At 48.8% G+C, this 24,774-nt stretch overlaps 1 protein-coding gene and 1 non-coding gene across 2 annotated transcripts in view; both read right to left on the bottom strand.

Annotated features, from left to right (window-relative positions):
* Window positions 1-24,774, bottom strand: part of LOC123763540 (glucose-6-phosphatase 2) — a 55,221-nt gene that overhangs the window by 26,571 nt on the left and 3,876 nt on the right. The window lies entirely within an intron of this gene.
* LOC123763820 (5S ribosomal RNA) lies at window positions 2,560-2,678 on the bottom strand. Its single transcript, XR_006773493.2, has one exon. It is a non-coding gene; the product is annotated as a 5S ribosomal RNA (ribosomal RNA).

Here is a 24,774-nt window from a genome sequence, read left to right as displayed (position 1 = left end):
AGGATGGACCGAAACGTGGTCGTCCCTTCACCTTCTAGTGTGTGGTCTGGTCAAAGTACTAGGTACTTTCTCTGGTTAATGGTGAGAGAGAACACGCAGATAATGGGATACAAGTGAACACAGACGGTGCAGGTGAGTGGAACAACACTGGACCACTCGTGTTACAGGACTACTCAGTGGTGAACAGTGGCGGAACAAGATGAGTGTGAAGTGAACACATGAACAGTGGATGAGTATGTGGCCATGTGGGATGAACACAGTGGCAGGGGGGGACTGAACACAGTCAGTGTGTGTACTCGCCTATTTGTGTCTGCAGGATCGAGCGATGGCTCTTGGATCCCGCCTTTCTTGCCCTCGGTTGTTTAAAGCAATGACTCTGATCCTACTTCTCTATCATACCTAGTTTTAACGGTAATGTAATCAGGAGAAAGGGCTAAGCTATTACGACTATATAGCACTTGGAAGGGATAAGGTAGGATAGGATGGTGCCCAACCACTTGGACGGTCCAGTTTTAAAGCTATGAATAGAGTTTTGATTCCACAACCTGCTCCTTAAGTGCATTCCATTTCCCCACTACTCTCACGCTAAAAGAAAACTTTCTAACATCTCTGTGACTCATCTGAGTTTCCAGCTTTCACCTATGTCTCCTTGTTCTGTTGGTATGCCGTGTAAATATTTCGTCTATTTCCACTCTGTCAATCCCCCTAAGTATTTTGTATGCTGCTATCATATATCCGCGCTCCCTCCTTTTTTTCTAACGTCGTAAGGTTCAGTTCCTTCAGTCGCTCTTCATTTCCCATCCGATGCAACTCCGGGACTAGCCTGTCGCAATTTTGTTTAACCTTTCCGCGTTTCCTAATGTGTTTCTTTAAGTGGGGAACTCCATGATGGGGCTGCATACTCTGAGATTGGTCTCACGTAGGCAGTGTAAAGCGTTCTGAATGCTTCCTTACTTAGGTTTCTGAATGACGTTCTAACTTTTGCCAGTGTAAAGTACGCTGCTGTCGATATCCTATTTATATGTGCCTCAGGAGATAGATTTGGTGTTACGTCCACGCCCAGGTCTCTTTCTCGAATTGTCACAGGTAGGCAGTTTCCCTTTCATTGTGTCTTTGTCACAGCCCTTTGGTCTCCCGTCACCTAGTCCTATTTCCATAACTTTACACTTGCTCGTGTTGAACTCCAGTAGCCATTTCTCAAACCATCTCTGCAGCTTATCAAGTCCTCTTGGAGTATCCTACACTCCTCGTCTGTCACAACTCCTCTCATTGCGTGTGTTCACCTAGTTGTACTCACCTAGTTGTGCTTGCGGGGGTTGAGCTCTGGCCGCTTGGTCCCACCTCTCACCAGTACACCAATCAACTGGTGTACAGGTTCCTGAGCCTATTGGGCTCTATCATATCTACACTTGAAACTGTGTATGGAGTCAGCCTCCACCACATCACTGCCTGAAGCATTCTATTTGACTACTACTCTGACACTAACAAAATTCTTTCTAATGTTTATATGACTCATTTAGGCACTCAATTTCTACCTGTGCTCCCTAGTGCGTGTGCCCCTTATGTTAAATAATTTGTATTTATCTACCCTATCATTTCCTTGTGTGTGTACTCACCTAGTTGTACTCACCTAGTTGTGTCTGCAGGATCGAGCATTGACTCTTGGATCCCGCCTTTCGAGCATCGGTTGTTTACAGCAATGACTCCTGTCCCATTTCCCTATCATACCTGGTTTTAAAATTATGAATAGTATTTGCTTCCACAACCTGTTCCTGAAGTGCATTCCATTTCCCCACTACTCTCACGCTAAAAGAAAACTTCCTAACATCTCTGTGACTCATCTGAGTTTCAAGCTTCCATCCATGTCCTCTCGTTCTGTTACTATTCCGTGTGAACATTTCGTCTATGTCCACTCTGTCAATCCCTCTGAGTATCTTATACGTTCCTATCATGTCCCCCCTCTCCCTTCTTCTTTCTAGTGTCGTAAGGCACAGTTCCCTCAGGCGCTCCTCATACCCCATCCCTCGTAGCTCTGGGACGAGTCTCGTTGCAAACCTCTGAACCTTTTCCAGTGTGTGTGTGTGTGTGTTTGTGTGTTTGTGTGTGTGTGTTTGTGTGTTTGTGTGTGTGTGTTTGTGTGTTTGTGTGTGTGTGTTTGTGTGTTTGTGTGTGTGTGTGTGTGTGTGTGTGTGTGTGTGTGTGTGTGTGTGTGTGTGTGTGTGTGTGTGTGTGTGTGTGTGTGTGTGTGTGTGTGTGTTTACTAGTTGTGTTTTTGCGGGGGTTGAGCTTTGCTCTTTCGGCCCACCTCTCAACTGTCAATCAACTGTTTACTAACTACTATTTTTTTTTTCTTTCCACACCACACACACACACACCCCAGGAAGCAGCCCGTGACAGCTGACTAACTCCCAGGTACCTATTTACTGCTAGGTAACAGGGGCACTTAGGGTGAAAGAAACTTTGCCCATTTGTTTCTGCCTCGTGCGGGAATCGAACCCGCGCCACAGAATTACGAGTCCTGCGCGCTATCCACCAGGCTACGAGGCCCCAAAACATTATTGCCAACAGCATTTGGTGTTCCCAGGCGGTCACCCATCCAAGTACTAACCAAACCCAACGTTGCTTAACTTCGCTGATCGGACGAGAAGCGGTGTTCTCAACGTGGTATGGCCGTTGTGTGTGTGTGTGTGTGTGTGTGTGTGTGTGTGTGTGTGTGTGTGTGTGTGTGTGTGTGTGTGTGTGTGTGTGTGTGTGTGTGTGTGTGAGTGAGTAGAATCATCTAGATGTAACAGCAGGGTTGAGCTAGGCTCCTGGCCCCGCCTTCCGAACGTTCTTACATTAATGCACTAACTGTACCCGGTCACGCACTGCTGTGGCTCAGCAACGTCTGTGCGTTGCTGAGCCACAGCAACCTTCCCCCTCTCTCCCAGTCCTCCCCATACTTCCCCCCTCTTTAGTTCCCTCGTCCTCCCTACCATCTCCCACTCTCCGTCCCCTCGTCCTCCCTACCATCTCCCACTCTCCGTCCCCTCGTCCTCCCTACTATTCCCCCCCCCTCGTCCCCTCCTCCTCCCCACCATCACCTACTCCCGTCTGCTCGTCCTCCCTACCATCTCCCACTCCCTTGCCCGATGCATTCCCAAATGATCTGATATTCCCCTCAAAAAAATTGGGAACATCAAATGATCTGATGTTCCCTTCACTGAAATATAAGAAAATTAAGAAACAAAATGAAAAACAATGAAAAAATAAAAAATAATAAACTATACTCACGAAATGAACGGTATGGTAAACAACACAGCTCAATTCCAACACAATGTCAAACAAAATAATTAAATCAAAATGAAAATAAATCGAAATCTATGAAAATTCAATTTATCAATGAAATCAGAAACATTTAAATGGAATTGTACCATATTTAGTATAGCGTGTGTTGCTCTTACGTGCAACAGATTGCGCTGTTTAAAAAAAAATCATGTTTTTACCTGTCACAGGTGTGGCATCTATACCTATACTTACGAAATGAACGGTATGGTAAACAACACAGCTCAATTCCAACACAATGTCACACAAAATAATTCAATAAAATTAAAATAAATCGAAATCTATGAAAATTAAATTTAGCAATGCAATAGGAAACATTGAAATGGAATTTGTAATGTATTTAGTATAGCGGGTGTGTTGCTATTACGTCCAACAGATGGCTCTGTTTAAAAAAAAATGTTTTTACCTGTCACAGGTGTGGTATCTATGTAGTAGGTATATAAAAAAACGAGCATATTCGAATGGAACGTTGTGTCAGAATTTCAAAGCAATCGGTAAAGAACTTTGGGAGATTACAGCGTGTGTTGCTCTTTTGTCCAATAGATGGCGCTGTTTAAAAAAAAAGCATGTTTTTTCTTGTTACAGGTGAGGCATGTATATAGTAGGTATATAAAAACAAGCGCTTTTTCGAATGCAACGTTATGTCAAAATTTCAAATCAATCGGTAAAGAGGTTTCGAAGATTTCCCTCACACGAAAAACACAGTTTTCAAAAAAAGCCTGCATTTTTCCCGCCACAGACGTGACATCTATATAGTATGTATATAAAAACCCGCTCGGATGCAAATGGAACGTTGGGTGAAAATTTTAAAGCAATCAGTGAAGAACTTTCGGAAATTAGCGATATTGAACGAACAAACATTTCCATTTTTATTTATATAGATTGGGTCATTTCTGACGCTTTTATTATATTTATATTTTAAAATGTCAAAGAATTAGTTTCAGTGACCTTTAACCTGTCCATTTATTGACAGCCTTCTCTAGCGTCCATCAACGACGTGTACCCGGCTGACGGTACCGTACCCGGCTGACGGTACTGTACCTGGCTGACAGTACTGTACCTGGCTGACAGTACTGTACCTGGCTGACAGTACTGTACCCGGCTGACGGTACTGTACCCGGCTGACGGTACTGTACCTGGCTGACAGTACTGTACCTGGCTGACAGTACTGTACCTGGCTGACAGTACTGTACCCGGCTGACGGTACTGTACCCGGCTGACGGTACTGTACCTGGCTGACGGTACTGTACCTGGCTGACAGTACTGTACTTGGCTGACAGTACTGTACTTGGCTGACAGTACTGTACCTGGCTGACGGTACTGTACCTGGCTGACGGTACTGTACCCCTCCCTTTGTCCCCTTTGACTTGGAACCTTTGACACCTGTGTTGGTGGGATGTTGTGTACACCTGTGAGGGAGGGAAGGAGGAGACAGGGAGGAGGGACTAAACCAGAGACCAGTATCACTGACAAACATTACCCGCAAGGTACTCGAAAAGATGATAAGGATAAGACTAGCTAAACACCTAGAGAGGATGACACGTGTAAATAAACACCAACATGACTTCAGAGAAGGTTGGGCAAATTGTTTATTTCTCGACTGCCAGAAAGACTTTGACACAGTTCCACACAAGAGAGTACTTAATAAACTCGAGGGGTGGACAGGAGTATGTGGAGGAGCACTGACATGGGTAAAGGAGTACCTAACAGGCAGGAGTCACAGTGAGGGGCAAAGAGGCGGACTGGTGTAGAGGAACAAGAGGAGTACCTCAGGGATCTGTGCTGGGACACATACGATTTTTCATTTATGTTAATGACCTAACCACAGGAGTGGTTAGGTCAGTGATTAGGAACACTAAGTGGTCATGTTTGCAGAGGATACAGAATTCTTGAGAAGTGTCGCGACAGATAATTGTAAGATACTTTACAAGTTGTAAAGCTAGTCTGAGAAATGTTTATTAGAGTTCAAGACAAACAAGAAGTGTATGATGACATTCATGGATGGATGTTCCAGGAGACCGAAAGAACGGTAGGCAGCGAAGGGAACTACCTCCCTGAAATGACTAGAGAGAGAAAGATCTGGGAGTTGATATAACACCGAGCATAATTCTGCAGGTACATATAAATAGGATAACATCAGCAGCATACTCTACAGTGGCAAAATTAAGAACATTGTTCAGGCATTTAGATCACTGCACACCACCTACGTGAGAGCAGAGTAGAGTATGTAACCCCCGTCGATGAACCCCATCTTAAAAAATTCACAAGGCAGTTACAGCCCCGCTCCTGTGCCAGGTAAGTCCACTACGGGCTCACCATAGCCCGCTCCTGTGCCAGGTAAGTCCACTACGGGCTCACCATAGCCCGCTCCTGTGCCAGGTAAGTCCACTACGGGCTCATCATAGCCCGCTCCTGTGCCAGGTAAGTCCACTACGGGCTCACCATAGCCCGCTCCTGTGCCAGGTAAGTCCACAACGGGCTCACCATAGCCCGCTCCTGTGCCAGGTAAGTCCACTACGGGCTCACCATAGCCCGCTCCTGTGCCATGTAAGTCCACTACGGGCTCACCATAGCCCGCTCCTGTGCCAGGTAAGTCCACTACGGGCTCACCATAGCCCGCTGCTGTGCCAGGTAAGTCCACTACGGGCTCACCATAGCCCGCTCCTGTGCCAGGTAAGTCCACTACGGGCTCACCATAGCCCGCTCCTGTGCCATGTAAGTCCACTACGGGCTCACCATAGCCCGCTCCTGTGCCAGGTAAGTCCACTACGGACTCACCATAGCCCGCTCCTGTGACAGGTAAGTCCACTACGGGCTCACTATAGCCCGCTCCTGTGCCAGGTAAGTCCACTACGGGCTCACCATAGCCCGCTCCTGTGCCAGGTAAGTCCACTACGGGCTCACCATAGCCCGCTCCTGTGCCAGGTAAGTCTACTACGGGCTCACCATAGCCCGCTCCTGTGCCAGGTAAGTCCACTACGGGCTCACCATAGCCCGCTCCTGTGCCAGGTAAGTCCACTATGGGTTCACCATAGCCCGCTCCTGTGCCAGGTAAGTCCACTACGGGCTCACCATAGCCCGCTCCTGTGCCAGGTAAGTCCACTACGGGCTCACCATAGCCCGCTCCTGTGTCAGGTAAGTCCACTACGGGCTCACCATAGCCCGCTCCTGTGCCAGGTAAGTCCACTACGGGCTCACCATAGCCCGCTCCTGTGTCAGGTAAGTCCACTACGGGCTCACCATAGCCCGCTCCTGTGCCAGGTAAGTCCACTACGGGCTCACCATAGCTCACCACTCACCACTACGGGCTCACCATAGCTCCTGTGCCAGGTAAGTCTACTACGGCCTCACCATAGCCCGCTCCTGTGCCAGGTAAGTCTACTACGGCCTCACCATAGCCCGTGCTACTTGGAACTTTTCTTCTGAGTAACTGAATCTAAACTAACAACAAAAACAACAATACACAAGGAAACTATGTAATTGGGTATAACGAAAGACAAAGAATTACACCGGAAAGGCTAAAATATTTAGGCCTGACGTCATTAGAGTAAAAGAGAGAGGAGACGTGATAGAGACATATAAAATACTGAGAGGTATACTAAAATATAGAGGGACAAACCGCCTTGACCACTATCTACGTGAATGTGAACACCTGAGAGACATTAGAAATATGTGAAGAATAATAAACCCCACATTGTTTGAGTTAGGAAAACACTATTTGTCAAATATTGATACTGTTCTTAAAAGATTCCCCCATTTTACACCCGCAAGATAACTTAAGCTCTTAAGGGCTACCAGATGTTAATCTTCTTGTTTGAGGAGCTATTCACTTGAGACAGTTAAGCAAGCCCCAGCCGTGTCTGGGTACAAGTGACAGGATGAACAACCCAGCAGGGTTTCTTCCTATTGGGGAGTATTGTACATGCTGCTATGGCGGTATGTCCACTCACAGGATGAGTGGCGCTGCCCAATACTGTCACTATGGCGGTGTGTCCACTCACAGGATTAGTGGCGCTGCCTAATACTGTCACTATGGCGGTGTGTCCACTCACAAGATGAGTGGCGCTGCCCAATACTGTCACTATGGCGGTATGTCCACTCACAGGATGAGTGACGCTGCCCAATAAACTCGCCCCTCGGGGCAAAATTTACAAAATTTAAATGTTCAAAATGAATACCAATAGAACGAGAGGGCATAAATGGAAGCTCGAGAATCAGATGTTAGAAAGTTTTTTACGGTATTAGTTGAACAATGGAATGAACCAAATGACCAAGGTGCAGAAGCAAATTCCATACATAATATCAAAATAAGACATGTTAGAGGAATACGACAGGAGTCTTTGCATTAGGCAGTCAGCGGCTAGAAGGCGGGGTCCATGAGCTAAAGCTCGAGCCTGCAGGGACAAATAAGTGAGTACAAATATGAGTACATACACACCTCGCGGCTGAGTGGACAGCGCTCTGGGGTTGTAGTCCTAATGACCCGGGTTCGATTCCCGGTGGAGGCGAAAACAAATGAGCAGAGTTTGTTTCACCCCGATGCTTCTGTTCACTTAACAGTAAATAGGTTACTGGGAGTTAGACAGCTGCTACGGGCTGCTTCCTGGGGATGTGTTTACTAGTTGTGTTTACTAGTTGTGTTTTTGCGGGGGTTGAGCTTTGCTCTTTCGGCCCGCCTCTCAACTGTCAATCAACTGTTTACTAACTACTTTTTTTTTTCCACACCACACACACACACACACACCCCAGGAAGCAGCCCGTGACAGCTGACTAACTCCCAGGTACCTATTTACTACTAGGTAACAGGGGCACTTAGGGTGAAAGAAACTTTGCCCATTTGTTTCTGCCTCGTGCGGGAATCGAACCCGCGCCACAGAATTACGAGTCCTGCGCGCTATCCACCAGGCTACGAGGCCCCTAATGTGTGTGTGCGCTCGTGCGTTAGAGATAAATATATGTAGTAGATATAATAGAGGAAGTTGCTGACTCGTAAATTGGTTAGAAAGACAAGATCAAAGAGCTTTGAACGGTGCTTAAAGTTGAGTTGAGCTTGGCGGTGTCTGCTCGATTCTGCTGACATAAATAGCAAACACACACACACACACACACACACACACACACACACACACACACACACACACACACACACACACACACACACACGACACACGACACACGACACACACACACACATGACACAGTCGAGTGCTCACATTCAACAGCTCGGTCCCCGATATTGTTTGTGTGGTGGAAAGATAAGGAAATCTTTCGAGATACTGCACCGTTGTGAGCTGCGGGGCCGGGGTGGGGAGGGCCAGGGGTGGGGAACATGACTGTGGCGGCGCCTTCCTGAGAACATGACTGTGGCGGCGCCTTCCAGAGAACATGACTGTGGCGGCACCTTCCTGAGAACATGACTGTGGCGGCGCCTTCCTGAGAACATGATTGTGGCGGCGCCTTCCTGAGAACATGACTGTGGCGGCACCTTCCTGAGAACATGACTGTGGCGGCGCCTTCCTGAGAACATGATTGTGGCGGCACCTTCCTGAGAACATGACTGTGGCGGCACCTTCCTGAGAACATGACTGTGGCGGCGCCTTCCTGAGAACATGATTGTGGCGGCACCTTCCTGAGAACATGACTGTGGCGGCACCTTCCTGAGAACATGACTGTGGCGGCGCCTTCCTGAGAACATGATTGTGGCGGCACCTTCCTGAGAACATGACTGTGGCGGCACCTTCCTGAGAACATGACTGTGGCGGCGCCTTCCTGAGAACATGATTGTGGCGGCACCTTCCTGAGAACATGACTGTGGCGGCACCTTCCTGAGAACATGACTGTGGCGGCGCCTTCCTGAGAACATGACTGTGGCGGCGCCTTCCTGAGAACATGACTGTGGCGGCGCCTTCCTGAGAACATGACTGTGGCGGCGCCTTCCTGAGAACATGACTGTGGCGGCGCCTTCCTGAGAACATGACTGTGGCGGCGCCTTCCTGAGAACATGACTGTGGCGGCACCTTCCTGAGAACATGATTGTGGCGGCGCCTTCCTGAGAACATGACTGTGGCGGCGCCTTCCTGAGAACATGACTGTGGCGAAGCCTTCCTGAGAACATGACTGTGGCGAAGCCTTCCTGAGATCATCCCCCCCCCTCCCTTTCCAGCCTCGTCGTGAGTCGGCGTGGTAGACGGCTGTGGTGTGATGCTCCATGGGACGGTCCTCTGTCCTTTTGAAGCCTAGTACTCCTGCTGCCGTCTTCACTAATTATGCTGGTCACTATTTCCTCTTCCTTATGTTTCGTCCCCCCCCCCCCTTCTCCTTTTTCATTATCTTTCCCGCTGACCAAGAGAAGTCAGTCAGTCTTGATTATTCTTTCAGACATCTTCTGGTTTGACACCCGGGTGTTTGGGGAGGCACACTTCACTTAGTGCCACAGTTCTACACCCGTAGAACTGTGGTACCCAACGTTGTGAGCGAGGGGACCCTTTTATTGTCAATCCTCCTTTCGTTGCTAAACCCGATCTCGACAGACTGACGGTTCTTAATGTGGCGATTGCGGGGCGTATACTCACGATGCACCCATTGGGGGTCCCGGCTTGTCTCTTGTTTGGTGTCCTATCTTCTAATTATGGCTCCAGGGTGGGTATGGGGGCTTACTCGTGAGTGAAATTATTACCTCCTCGTTTCTATGCCGCTGAATTATCCCCTTATAACTTCTGAGGCTCGTGGGGTGGGCGACCAAGCCCCCGAGTTAGACTGTGTTGGAAGACCAGACTCTGTAGCCCCCGCTATATTGGGCCCAGACTAAGCTACTCCTTTCACTCTCCCAACTACCCACTTCTGTTCCCCTCCCTCCTCTGTGGTAGGGTTGAGCCCCAAGCCCCCAGTGGTTTTCTCTTCCAGCGCCTCAGTGTAGTGATCCAGAGAGGGAATGCCCGCTGCATCCTCGGTTCCTGCCCGGCGTCGGAAGAGTTCGAAGAAATCTACAGCCTCAAGGAAACAAACTTCCCTTTATTTCCTCTTAATGTTCTCTTTATGTAAACAATCAAACAATCAGATATGTAACTGTACAACCTTGTATAATAAAGTGTACAATATAAAAGAGGGGGTGGTAGAGAAGTGAACACTCATTTGTATTCAAAGTTATATGGCAAGTTTTTCTCTGAATGCTCTGTGTTCCCTTCTTTCAGGCTGTGGGTATATATACCCTTTACACACACACACACACACACACATATATATATATATATATATATATATATATATATATATATATATATATATATATATATATATATATATATATATATATATATATATATATATATATATATATATATATATATGGTGGGGAAAGTGTTCTAAAGTTGTATACTTAACTCTCGTGTTTAGGAGAGTTGTGCCTTAAGCAGAGACACTGTGTCTTCCCATATTAACAGGGACTTGATGAAATTAACGTCTAAATGACCCCTCACATGCTCTGGTGCTCTTGGGAGGTGTTGATCTTTGGGGTATTTAAATACTCCGAAATTACCATCTCTTTTAAGGGTCTGAGCGGTGGTGGAGAGGGTTAAGGCGTACCTGTTATGCCAGTTGCTGGAAGGCTTCTGTGCTGGCTAGGGTTCGAGTCTCCTGGTGGGAAAGTGTTCTAAAGTTATATATATATATATATATATATATATATATATATATATATATATATATATATATATATATATATATATATATATCGCAATATGAACCATCGCAACCAAAAACAATGAAACAAGTGGATTGGCAGTGTGGAATCATCTAAACTGCAGTGAGGACCACACAAGCTCACCGGAGGGGCTCCCTCAGTCATGGTTGGGGGGGTTTGTTGTGCGGTCAAACGAGGGGGGGGGGTGAACCGTGTGTGTTTATGAAAATATTCTTGAAAAATAGATACCTCGGCTCTCAAGAAAAAGCTATAGTGTTTTAAGTGCATCGAGCCCACAGTAAGCCACACTACAAGTGTATGATATTGTACAGTGATATACCACGAAATATTACAAATATGTTAATGTCACCCAACCTCCCCATACCCCAAGTGTGTACCCTCACCCACAAGCCGAGAGATGCCTGTCTCCTCACCCCCCCCCCCACCCTGCCCCCCCAAATCACGTAACCCTCCCGACACCAGGCCACCCCACCACCACCTCGGCCACCCTGCCACCCCACCTCTTCAGCCACCCAACCTCCTCGGCCATCCTGCCACCCCACACCACGCCCGTCCAGCGCCCGCCCAACGCCCGCCGATGTCGCAGGTCACAGCGAGGCTTCTCTCACACAGGAGGAGCCATCAATCATCAACAGAGAAGGCACATGCCAAGTGTCTGACAGGGTGTGGAATCTCAAGAATAACGGGGATATGCGCAAGCATGCCCACAACGGAACCCTATGTGCAGGTACACGGCGCCCTCCCAAAGAGGGCGTATCAATCAATACCCCACACCAGCAGTCAGGGAAAACACCTTCAACAGCTGCATTTCAACAGAAAACTTACTAGAAGCCATCAAAGTGACATCGGTTGGAACCTTGCAGCACATCCCCAAAGCTGCCCGGCCCCAGGCAGCAGCCAAACTATCCAGCCTCTTGAGAAAGGTTAATGACTCTCCCGGAACCATCCAAGCATGGCGCAACCTTCTCCTGTTTGGTAACATATGTCTAGCTGTCCCTGCAAGGAGAGACAAATCACTAGCTTCCTCAGTTATTATGGCTATAACTAGTTTTCCTAGAGAGGACAACCAGGCACCCCTCCCCACCCATGCCAAAAACACCCACGGCAGGAAAGGTTTCAGCAGCAGAACCGAGGCATCCAAAATCAGAGCAACAGTCAGCAAGAAAATAGAAGAAGGCAACACAATAGGGGCGATCAGAATCATCACCAGTGAAGACACAGTTGCCACCAGGGATGCCGATACAGCACAAGCCCTGAGGGAAAAACACCCACCCAGAGCTCCTCGTGATGACAGTGTTCCCCTAGTCGGTGTCACCAGAGCAGAACCCCTGTGTGTGCTCGAATCCAAGGTGTGTAAAGCAGCTTTATCCTTCCCACCAGGAACACCAGGTGGGTTCACAGGATTAAGACCCAACCACATCAAATGCTCAACCCTGCACTGGGAGACATTGCACAGGGCCTCCTGGTGAATCTAACTAGATTCTCCAACACATGTCTAGCTAGCAACATACCAGAGACCATACTGCTTCTAATTAGACCGATAGCTGTGGGCAATTCACTCCGGCGCCTCGTCGCTAAGGCTGCTGCTAGAACAGTTAGTCAGGCAGCAGCCGACATGCTGAAGCCAAAACAGCTTGGGTTTGGCATTCCCCAAGGGTGTGAGGCAGCGGCTCATGCAGCTAGAGCCTACATTGCCAACATTATGGATGAAAAAAGCGCTGTTAAAACTGGATTTCAAAAATGCTTTCAGTCTGGTTAGAAGGGATGCAGTACTCAATACAGTGCATCGCTATTTTCCTTCCCTCTACCCGTTAGTAAACTCATGTTACAGCAACAATGTAACTCTGTTATTCGTCAACTTTCAAGTTTAATGAAACTGAATCACAAGAAGTTGTCGAACAGGGTGACCCCCTTGCTCCTTTCATTTTCTGCCTAGTCATCAAGAAAGTCACCGATAACCTGTCCAGTGAGCTCAACATTTGGTTTTTGGACGATGGTACTCTGGCTCCCCAGACACCCTCCAGGACGACATAAGAATAATTCAGGAGCAAGGAGCATGCTTAGGCCTCACTCTGAACTCTTCCAAATGCGAAATAACCTCCACCAACCAGCACATTATAGAGCGAATAAAAGGCATTCTGCCGGATATCCATTTAACCAACCCTGAGGACAGCACACTCCTAGGAGCTCCTCTTGGAGGGAATGCCATCGACAAGGTCCTGGGTAAGAAGACTGCCGACCTGAAGAGAATGTATGAGAGGATTGAAGACATCGATGCTCATGATGCACTTTACCTCATCACCAGATGCTTGTCCGTCCCCTGGCTGACTTACTTACTGACTTACTAAAGATGTTCGCCATCTTTCAATAATATTAAATTAGAAGAGTGCGACAGCTTGCTGAAATCAATGTTAGAAAAAACCCTCAACCTTTCTCTCAGTGACTCACAGTGGAAACAGGTCTCCCTTTCTGTCAGACTCGGGGGCCTTAGCGTTCGCACATTGATTTTCCCCACAACAACACCACCACAATAGTAGGGAGGCAATCGATGAGTGTTTTTTTTCCATCCAGGAAAATGGATGGCTTGTGAGTGATTTTTTTCGGCCCAGGAAAATGAACGGTTTATGAGTGATTTTTTTTTTTTTGACCCAGGAAAATGGACGACTTATGAGGGGGTTTTTTCATCCCAGGAAAATGGATGACGTATGGACGATTTTTATTTTTTGGAAAAGAGGACGCTGTGTCCCACCTATTTGAGCCCTAAAATGTTTCAGAGTTCATATGTTCATAGACGTTCCTTAAAGAAAATTCAGAGGTAAAGTCCGCTCCCGTCTTATTAATAAACTGATTAATAAACTCCCGTCCGCTTGAGTTTATTAATCTATAGTAAAATAGATCCAAATAATTACTGAGCTCCAACTCTCGTCCCCCAACTTAGTTCATTTGTACAAGTTCTTTAGTACCAGGCCAATTTTCCCGAAATTTGAAACAGAAATACTTCTTACTGAGCAAGTAAAGAAAAATAGTGTTACCGATTTCTAGTTCTTGTCCCCTGCCTTAGCTCGTTCCTGTACGTTAATTATTATCAGACCAAATCCCCCTGAAATTTAAGACCGCTATATTTCTGTCGTAGTAAAATAAGATCATGTCAGTAACCGAGCTCCATTTCCCGTCCTCCGCCTTAGTTCATCAAACTTAATTATTTCAGATCAAGCTGCTCTCCAGTCTATCACCTTTATCAGAAGTAAACATTTCCTCTCCATCAATATGCTTGTTCACACGGTAATAAAAATCACAGTCATATTGCTCCTTACCTTTCTCACACCTTTTAACCCCCCCCCCCATACCTTCCCATCCCTTACCTCCTCCCCCCTTCCCTTACCCCCTCCCTCCCTTACCTCCCCCAACTCCCTTTCGCCCTCACCCCATACTCCCCCTTCATCTCGCCCATTCCCCAACTTATCCAAACCTTCAATAATTCTGCTGTAATTGTATATTCTCTCCCTATTCACTGTGTTCTTCGCATTCTCTTCCATGTTTTCTGTGTTCACTCCATGTTCTGCAAATGTTCATCACATGTTCTCTGTACAACTTTTATACTCACTATTAAGGTTAAGTGGGAAGGTGGGTTTGGGTAAAATATATAGAAGGAGAAACAAAACTATATCTTTAAGCTTAGATTAAGAATATTATATTCAACAAAATATGTCCAACACAATGAACTACATCTGAAAGGTTAGGTTAAAAGTCAAAGAATAAGAACAAATTATATAAACCCCAATAACTACACTAAGATCAAAAGAGGTTAGATTAAAGGGGGAAGAATATGAACAATTATATCAAACATAATAAATACAACTTATGAGCAACTTGACGAACTTTAAGTAAAAAAAGATACAAAGTGCATAAACTGTCATATCTAACGAATATCCCTTTAAATGCTAAAATACCATAACTTTAACAAATAACCCTTGAAATGCATAAATGACCATTTGAGAAATTAACCCTTGAAACGAACAAATGAATATGAGACATTGATTGACGAAACGAAACACTAAAAGATCAGCAAGAATATTTAAGTAAGTCATGTGTAATTTAATATTTAAGTCATGTCTAATTGGGTGAGTTGGACTAAGTAAATAAGGTTTGGTTAGGTTATGTAATTTAGGTCATGCCAATTTGTGTAAGTTATGTTAGGAAGTTACATTAGGTGAAGGATGTTTGGTCATATAACTTAAGTTTAGTTAAATTTGGTTAGGTTAGGTTAGATAAGGTAAGTTAAGTTAGATTAGGTTAGGTTAAGCTAGTTTAAGTTAGGTTAGGTTATGTAAGTTAAGTTAGGTTAGGTAAGTTATGTTAAGTTAGGTTAGAGTAGGTAAGTTGCATTAAGTTAGGTTAGGTTAAGTGAGGTTATGTACTTTAAGTTAGGTTAGGTAAGTTATGTTAGGTTAGGTTCGGTAAGTTACATTAAGTTAGGTTAGGTTAGTTAAGTTAAGTTCGGTTAGGTTAGGTTAGACAAATTATGTTAAGTTAGGATAGGTTAGGTTATGTAAGTTAAGTTAAGTAAGGTAAGGTAAGTTATTTTAGGTTAGGTAGGTTAGGTTAGGTTAAGTTAGTAAGTTTAAGTTAGGTTAGGTAAGTTAGGTTAGATAAGTTAAGTTAGATTAGGTTAGATAATTTAAGTTAGATTAGGTTAGGTTAGTTAAGTTATGTAAGTCAAGTTAGATCAGGTTAGGTAAGCTAGGTTAGTTAAGTTAGGTTAGGTAATGTAAGTTAAGCTATGTTAGGTAAGTTAAGTTGGGTTAGGTTATGTAAGTTATGTAAGTTAGATCAGGTTAGGTAAGTTAGGTTAGGTTAAGTTAAATTAGGTTAGGTTATGTAAGTTAAGTTAGGTTATGTAAGTTAAGGTAAGTTAGGTTAGGTAAGTTAGGTTAGGGTAGGTTAGGTTGGTTAGGTTAGGTTGGTTAGGTTAGGTTAGGTTAGGTTAGGTTAGGTGAGGTTAGGTTGGTTAGGTTGGTTAGGTTAGGTTGGTTAGGTTAGGTTAGGTTGGTTAGGTTAGGTTAGATAAGTTAGGTAAGTTTGATCAGGTAAGTTACATCAGTTAAGGGAGGAATAAGTTAGAATAGGATAGATAGGATGATGCAGTGTTGTTCAGAGAACAGTTTTATGATAAAATGACTAAGAAAATATATTTTAACATAAGTGTAAGTTTGATATGAAAAGCTAAACTAGTTACATTTGGCAGTGTTATTTAATGCCTGAAGATGTCTTAGAGAACAACATCGATGAACGAAGGTGAGTTAGAAAGTTTCTTTGATGAGAGAATAACTTTGATAACTGAGATTAACTTTTGGTAGTTCTAAGAATAACTTTTGATGACTTAGAGAATAACGTTTGAGGACATGAGTAGTATTTTGACGTCTTTGAGTGTGTCTTTGATGTCTTTTTGTGGGTCTTTGATGTCTTGAAGAGTAACTTTGGTGTCTCTGAATGTGTCCTTGATGTCTCGAAGAGTGTCTTTGACTATTTTTCTTACTCCACGAAGTATACTGTTAGTTAGAAAAGTATTGAACGAAGTTACATTTGACTCTTTTTAGTTAAAGGGGAAGAATAATTTTAGTTAAGAACAGCGATGAAAGATATCTTTGGTTATTTTTTTCTTACTTAACAAAACATAATGGATGTTAAGAAAGTGTTGAAAGAAGTTAATCTTGACTACTTTTAGTAGAGAGAAGTGTTATTTTAGTTAAGAAATGACGAGAAAAGATGTTGAACATGACTATTTTCGGTTGATTGATGAATATTTTAGTTAAAAAAATGATGAACGTGGCTATTTTAAGTTGATTGACTCAGGTTAAAGTTAGTTATGTAGTGATGAACAGTGTTGTGAAGAACATTCTGAAAACATGGAGAATATGACAAAAAACACTGAAAATCTGTAAGAGAATGCGTTGAACACAGTGAACTTGTGGGGAATATGCCAAAGAACACAGAAAAAAATGAAAGAAAAGGTGATAAACTTGTGAAGAACATGTTAAGAACATTATGAGAACATGACAAAGAACGCAGAACACATGTAAGAAAGTTGATGAACACAGTGAACATGCAGGGAATATGAACTTGCAGAGAACATGAAAACATGACAAAGAGCAGCGAGTATGAAGAATGAACAATGAACTTGAGAAGAATATGGAGAACATGGAGAATATGACAAAGAAAACATGGAAGAGAATGCGAAGAACACACTGAACTTGTGGGGAACATGAAAAAATGAGTATAAAAAGTTGAACAGAGAACATGAGAAGAACATGAAAACCTGACAAAAAATACAGTAAACATGGAAGAAAGGTGAAAAATATGAACTGAACATGGTAAGAATATGACAAAGTACATAAAAAAATGGAGAAACAGGTGAAAATATGATTTGAATGTGCAGAGAACATGAATAGTGAGTATGAAAGTTGTACAGAGAACATGTGATGAACATTTGCAGAACATGGAGTGAACACAGAAAACATGGAAGAGAATGCGAAGAACACAGTGAATAGGGAGAGAATATACAATTACAGCAGAATTATTCAAGGTTTGGATGAGTTGGGGAATGGGCGAGATGAAGGGGAATTATGGGGTGAGGGCGAAAGGGAGTTGGGGGAGGTAAGGGAAGGAGGGGGTAAGGGAAGGGGGGGAGGAGGTAAGGGATGGGAAGGTATGGGGGGGGGGGTTAAAGGGTGTGAGAAAGGTAAGGTGCAATATGACTGTGTGATTTTTATTACCGTGTGAACAAGCATATTGATGGAGAGGAAATGTTTACTTTTGATAAAGGTGATAGACTGGAGAACATCTTGATCTGAAATAATTAAGTTTGATGAACTAAGGCGGAGGACGGGAATTGGGGTTCGGTTACTGACATGATCTTATTTTATTACGATAGAAATATAGCGGTCTTAAATTTCAGGGGGGATTTGGTCTGATAATAATTAACTTACAGGAGCGAACTAAGGCAGGGGACAAGAACTAGAAATCAGTAACACTATTTTTCTTTACTTGCTCAGTAAGAAGTATTTCTGCTTTAAATTTCGGGAAAATTGGCTTGGTACTAAAGAACTTGTACATATGAACTAAGTTGGGGGACGAGAGTTGGAGCTCAGTAATTATTTGGATCTATTTTACTATGTCTGAAATACAGCAGTTTTTAAATTTCAGGGAAATTGGTCTGTTACTAAAGAAGATATACAAATGAACTAAGGTGGGGACAGGAGCTAGAACTTGTTTATTGGCTCGATCTGATTTACTACGTACGAAATATGACTGCTTAAAATTAGGCAAAAACTGGGTTATTAGTAGCAAAAAAGCACTTATAAATGTGGTCTCAAACAAATTTTGGTCTTAAAACGGACTCTGATTAATTTCGGTCTTTTACTGAACTCTGACAAATTTCGGTATTTTATTGGACACTGATTAATTCGGTCTTTTACTGGACTCTGACTATTTTCAGGCTAAAACTGGACTCTGTTCATTTTTCGGTCTCTTACTGGACCCTGGCGAATTTTGGTCTCAAAGTTGACCCTGACGAATTTTCGGGCTTAAAGTGATCTCTGACTATTGTTTTGGTCTGAAACTGGTGTCTGTCAAATTTCGGTCTTCTACTGGACTCCGACTAATTTTCATTCTTTCAACTGGTCTCTGTTCAATTTTGGTCTTTTACTGAACTCTCATGAATATTAGTCTGAAAATGGTCTTTTTACAAATTTCGGTCAATTTCGGTCTTCGAAGGGACTCTGAATAATTTTCGGTCTTTTTACAGGTGAAATAGCCATAAATGGATATAAAAACTACAACTTACTGCTAAAATGTCTATTTTCCGTAACAAAACTGCTATGACAATATTCTCTAAAAATAGTCTTTTTACAAATTTCGGTCTTAAACTCGTAAATAAACTTCTATGATCATATGAACTCTGAAATATTTTCATAAAACTGAGCTCTGAAAATTTTTGAATTTCCTCATTAGAAATCTAAGAAAGTATGAGTGATTTTTGCTCTGAATTTTCCCCATAAGAAACCTGTAAGAACGTATGAGTGATTTTGCAAAAAAAAAAAAATGACCATAGAGTTTATTTTCAGTAAGAAGGGAGCGGACTTTGCCTCTGAATTTTCTATAAGAAACGTCTATAAACATATAAACTTTGAAACATTTCAGGGATTAAATGGGTGGGACACTGCGTCCTCTTTTCCAACAAACAAAAATCACTCATAGACTGCCATCGCTGCTACTCACCACACCGCTACAACCCCCACCACATAACCTCTCCCACAACACCACAACCCCACCACAACGTCACCACAACACCACAACGTCACCACAACACCACAACCCCACCACAACGTCACCACGACACCACAACGTCACCACAACGCCACAACCCCACCACAACGTCACCACAACACCACAACGTCACCACAACACCACAACCCCACCACAACGTCACCACAACACCACAACGTCACCACAACACCACAACGTCACCACAACACCACAACCCCACCACAACGTCACCACAACACCACAACGTCACCACAACACCACAACCCCACCACAACGTCACCACAACACCACAACGTCACCACAACACCACAACCCCACCACAACGTCACCACAACACCACAACGTCACCACAACACCACAACCCCACCACAACGTCACCACGACACCACAACGTCACCACAACACCACAACCCCACCACAACGTCACCACAACACCACAACGTCACCACAACACCACAACCCCACCACAACGTCACCACGACACCACAACGTCACCACAACGCCACAACCCCACCACAACGTCACCACAACGCCACAACCCCACCACAACGTCACCACAACACCACAACCCCACCACAACGTCACCACAACACCACAACACCACCACAACCCCACAACGTCACCACAACACCACAACACCACCACAACCCCACAACGTCACCACAACACCACCACAACACCACCACAACGTCACCACAACACCACCACAACACCACCACAACACCACAATATACAGTCAGCGAGGGGGTCACCAGGGGGGGGGGAGGAGCCAGTCGAAGAACAATCAATACAAAAGTTGTGAGTAAAGCTGAAGCCCTCAGCGCTCAGAGCCCCAGGGTCAGGGTGGGGGGGGGAGATGAGCCCCAGGGTCAGGGTGGGGAGAGGGGGATGAGCCCCAGGGTCAGGGTGGGGGGAGGGGGAGATGAGCCCCAGGGTCAGGGTGGGGAGGGGGAGATGAGCCCCAGGGTCAGGGTGGGGAGGGGGAGATGAGCCCCAGGGTCAGGGTGGGGAGGGGGAGATGAGCCCCAGGGTCAGGGTGGGGAGGGGGAGATGAGCCCCAGGGTCAGAGTGGGGAGGGGGAGATGAGCCCCAGGGTCAGGGTGGGGGGGGGATGAGCCCCAGGGTCAGGGTGGGGAGGGGGAGATGAGCCCCAGGGTCAGGGTGGGGAGGGGGGGATGAGCCCCAGGGTCTGGGTGGGGAGGGGGGATGAGCCCCAGGGTCAGGGTGGGGAGGGGGGGATGAGCCCCAGGGTCAGGGTGGGGAGGGGGGGATGAGCCCCAGGGTCAGGGTGGGGAGGGGGGGATGAGCCCCAGGGTCTGGGTGGGGAGGGGGGGATGAGCCCCAGGGTCAGGGTGGGGAGGGGAAGATGAGCCCCAGGGTCTGGGTGGGGAGGGGGGGATGAGCCCCAGGGTCAGGGTGGGGAGGGCGAGATGAGCCCCAGGGTCTGGGTGGGGAGGGGGGGATGAGCCCCAGGGTCAGGGTGGGGAGGGGGGGATGAGCCCCAGGGTCTGGGTGGGGAGGGGGGGATGAGCCCCAGGGTCAGGGTGGGGGGATGAGCCCCAGGGTCAGGGTGGGGAGGGGGAGATGAGCCCCAGGGTCAGGGTGGAGAGGGGGGGATGAGCCCCAGGGTCAGGGTGGGGAGGGGGAGATGAGCCCCAGGGTCAGTGTGAGGAGGGGAAGATGAGCCCTAGGGTCAGGGTGGGGAGGGGGAGATGAGCCCCAGGGTCAGTGTGAGGAGGGGAAGATGAGCCCTAGGGTCAGGGTGGGGAGGGGGAGATGAGCCCCAGGGTCAGGGTGGGGAGAGGGAGATGAGCCCCAGGGTCAGGGTGGGGAGAGGGAGATGAGCCCCAGGGTAAGTGTGAGGAGGGGAAGATGAGCCCTAGGGTCAGGGTGGGGAGGGGGAGATGAGCCCCAGGGTCAGTGTGAGGAGGGGAAGATGAGCCCTAGGGTCAGGGTGGGGAGGGGGAGATGAGCCCCAGGGTCAGGGTGGGGAGAGGGAGATGAGCCCCAGGGTCAAATTGGGGGGAGATGAGCCCCAGGGTCAGGGTGGGGAAGGGGAGATGAGCCCCAGGATCAGGGTCGGGAGGGGAAAATGAGCCCCAGGGTCAGGGTGGGGGGAGAGATGAGCCCCATGGTCAGAGTGGGGAGGGGAGGATGACCCCAGGGTCAGGGTGGGGAGGGGAGGATGAGCCCCAGGGTCAGGGTGGGGGAAGGGGGAGATGAGCCCCAGGGTCAGGGTAAGGGGGAGGGAGGGAGGGAGATGAGCCCCAGGGTCAGGGTGGGGAGGGGGGGATGAGCCCCAGGGTCAGGGTAAGGGGGAGGGAGGGGGGGGAGATGAGCCCCAGGGTCAGGGTGGGGAGGGGGGATGAGCCCCAGGGTCAGGGTGGGGAGAGGGGTATATAAGCCCCAGGGTCAGGGTGGGGGAGGGGGGAGATGAGCCCCAGGGTCAGGGTGGGGAGGGGGAGATGAGCCCCAGGGTCAGGGTGGGGAGGGGGGGATGAGCCCCAGGGTCAGGGTGGGGGAGGGGGATATAAGCCCCAGGGTCAGGGTGGGGGAGGGAGGGGAGATGAGCCCCAGGGTCAGGGTGGGGAGGGGGGAGATGAGCCCCAGGGTCAGGGTGGGGAGGGGGGAGATGAGCCCCAGGGTCAGGGTGGAGGGAGATGAGCCCCAGGGTCAGGGTGGGGGAGGGGGGGAGATGAGCCCCAGGGTCAGGGTGGGGAGGGGGAGATGAGCCCCAGGGTCAGGGTGGGGAGGGGGGGATGAGCCCCAGGGTCAGGGTGGGGGAGGGGGATATAAGCCCCAGGGTCAGGGTGGGGGAGGGAGGGGAGATGAGCCCCAGGGTCAGGGTGGGGAGGGGGGAGATGAGCCCCAGGGTCAGGGTGGGGAGGGGGGAGATGAGCCCCAGGGTCAGGGTGGAGGGAGATGAGCCCCAGGGTCAGGGTGGGGAGGGGGAGATGAGCCCCAGGGTCAGGGTGGGGGGGAGATGAGCCCCAGGGTTAGGGTGGGGGGATGAGCCCCAGGGTCAGGGTGGGGAGGGGGAGATGAGCCCCAGGGTCAGGGTGGGGGGAGATGAGCCCCAGGGTCAGGGTGGGGTGGGGGATGAGCCCCAGGGTCAGGGTGGGGGGGGAGATGAGCCCCAGGGTCAGGGTGGGGGGGATGAGCCCCTGGGTCAGTGTGGGGGGATGAGCCCCAGGGTCAGGGTGGGGGGATGAGCCCCAGGGTCAGGGTGGGAGGGGGAGATGAGCCCCAGGGTCTGGGTGGGGGGAGATGAGCCCCAGGGTCAGGGTGGGGAGGGGGAGATGAGCCCCAGGGTCAGGGTGGGGGGGGAGATGAGCCCCAGGGTCAGGGTGGGGGGATGAGCCTCAGGGTCAGGGTGAGGAGGGGGAGATGATCCCCAGGGTCAGGGAGGGGGGAGATGAGCCCCAGGGTCAGGGTGGGGTGGGGGATGAGCCCCAGGGTCAGGGTGGGGGGAGTTGAGCCCCAGGGTTAGGGTGGGGGGATGAGCCCCTGGGTCAGTGTGGGGGGATGAGCCCCAGGGTCAGGGTGGGGAGGGGGAGATGAGCCCCAGGGTCAGGGTGGGGGGATGAGCCCCAGGGTCAGGGTGGGGAGGGGGGAGATGAGCCCCAGGGTCAGGGTGGGGGGAGATGAGCCCCAGGGTCAGGGTGGGGGGAGGAGCCCCAGGGCCAGGGTGGGGTGGGGGAGATGAGCCCCAGGGACAGGGTGGGGAGGGGGGAGATGAGCCCCAGGGTCAGGGTGGGGAGGGGGATGAGCCCCAGGGTCAGGGTGGGGAGGGGGATGAGCCCCAGGGTCAGGGTGGGGGGGATGAGCCCCAGGGTAAGGGTAGGGAGGGGGGATGAGCCCCAGGGTCAGGGTGGGGAGGGGAGGGTGAGCCCCAGGGTCAGGGTGGGGAGGGGGGATGAGCCCCAGGGTCAGGGTGGGGAGATGAGCCCCAGGGTCAGGGTGGGGAGATGAGCCCCAGGGTCAGGGTGGGGAGATGAGCCCAGGGTCAGGGTGGGGAGATGAGCCCCAGGGTCAGGGTGGGGAGGGGGAGATGAGCCCCAGGGTCAGGGTGGGGAGGGGGAGATGAGCCCCAGGGTCAGGGTGGGGAGGGGGAGATGAGCCCCAGGGTCAGGGTGGGGGTGGGGAGGGGGAGATGAGCCCCAGGGTCAGGGTGGGGTGGGGGGAGATGAGCCCCAGGGTCAGGGTGGGGAGTGGAGGGATGAGCCCCAGGGTCAGGGTGGGGAGAGGGGGATGAGCCCCAGGGTCAGGGTGGGGTGGAGGGAGATGAGCCCCAGGGTCAGGGTGGGGAGGGGAGGGATGAGCCCCAGGGTCAGGGTGGGGAGAGGGGGATGAGCCCCAGGGTCAGGGTGGGGTGGGGGGAGATGAGCCTCAGGGTCAGGGTGGGGAGGGGGAGATGAGCCCCAGGGTCAGGGTGGGGAGGGGGAGATGAGCCCCAGGGTCAGGGTGGGGAGAGGGGGATGAGCCCCTGGGTCAGGGTGGGGTGGGGGGAGATGAGCCCCAGGGTCAGGGTGGGGAGGGGAGGGATGAGCCCCAGGGTCAGGGTGGGGAGAGGGGGATGAGCCCTAGGGTCAGGGTGGGGTGGGGGGAGATGAGCCCCAGGGTCAGGGTGGGGAGGGGGAGATGAGCCCCAGGGTCAGGGTGGGGAGGGGGAGATGAGCCTCAGGGCCATATAACCCACCATATAACCCTCCATATAACCCACCATATAACCCACCATATAACCCACCATATAACCCTCCATATAACCCACCATATAACCCTCTATATATCCCACCATATATCCCACCATATAACCCACCATATAACCCTCTATATATCCCACCATATATCCCACCATATAGTCCAGTGGGGCTGCATCAATGCACATGTACTGAGCATGTTGATAAGACAGATGTCTTCCTTGGAGGACGTGGCTGGTGTCGTTGTGCTCGAGCTGTAGACCGGACCGTTCAGTGTTCTCGTGGTCACAGGGCTTAGAGCCTCGGTCGTTGCCGCCGCTGTTAGTGCAGCGAGCTGGTTGGGTCGTTACAGTGTAGACTTAAGAGGTCCAAAGCCGCCACAAATAGGGAAAAGTAACACGGTTTTCCTGCAAAATGAAGCACTGAATCTTTCAAGACACATTACTAAGGCGCGAGAAGGGGACATCCTCTTGCTCTGAGCACGTAACACGGACCCTTCACCCCAAGAGGACGGGGCCAGAGCACCCAACACGGACCCTTCACCACAAAAGGACGGGACTCAGAGCTCCCAACACGGACCCTTTACCCCAAAAGGACGGGACTCGGAGCACCCAACACGGACCCTTCACCGCAAGAGGACGGGGCCAGAGCACCCAACACGGACCCTTCACCACAAGAGGACGGGGCCAGAGCACCCAACACGGACCCTTCACCCCAAAAGGACGG

This window comes from Procambarus clarkii, chromosome 52 (genome assembly GCF_040958095.1).
Source record: "Procambarus clarkii isolate CNS0578487 chromosome 52, FALCON_Pclarkii_2.0, whole genome shotgun sequence".
Taxonomy (NCBI): domain Eukaryota; kingdom Metazoa; phylum Arthropoda; class Malacostraca; order Decapoda; family Cambaridae; genus Procambarus; species Procambarus clarkii.
The sequence above is the reverse complement of the archived record's forward strand: the minus strand, read 5'-3'. Positions and strand labels throughout refer to the sequence as shown.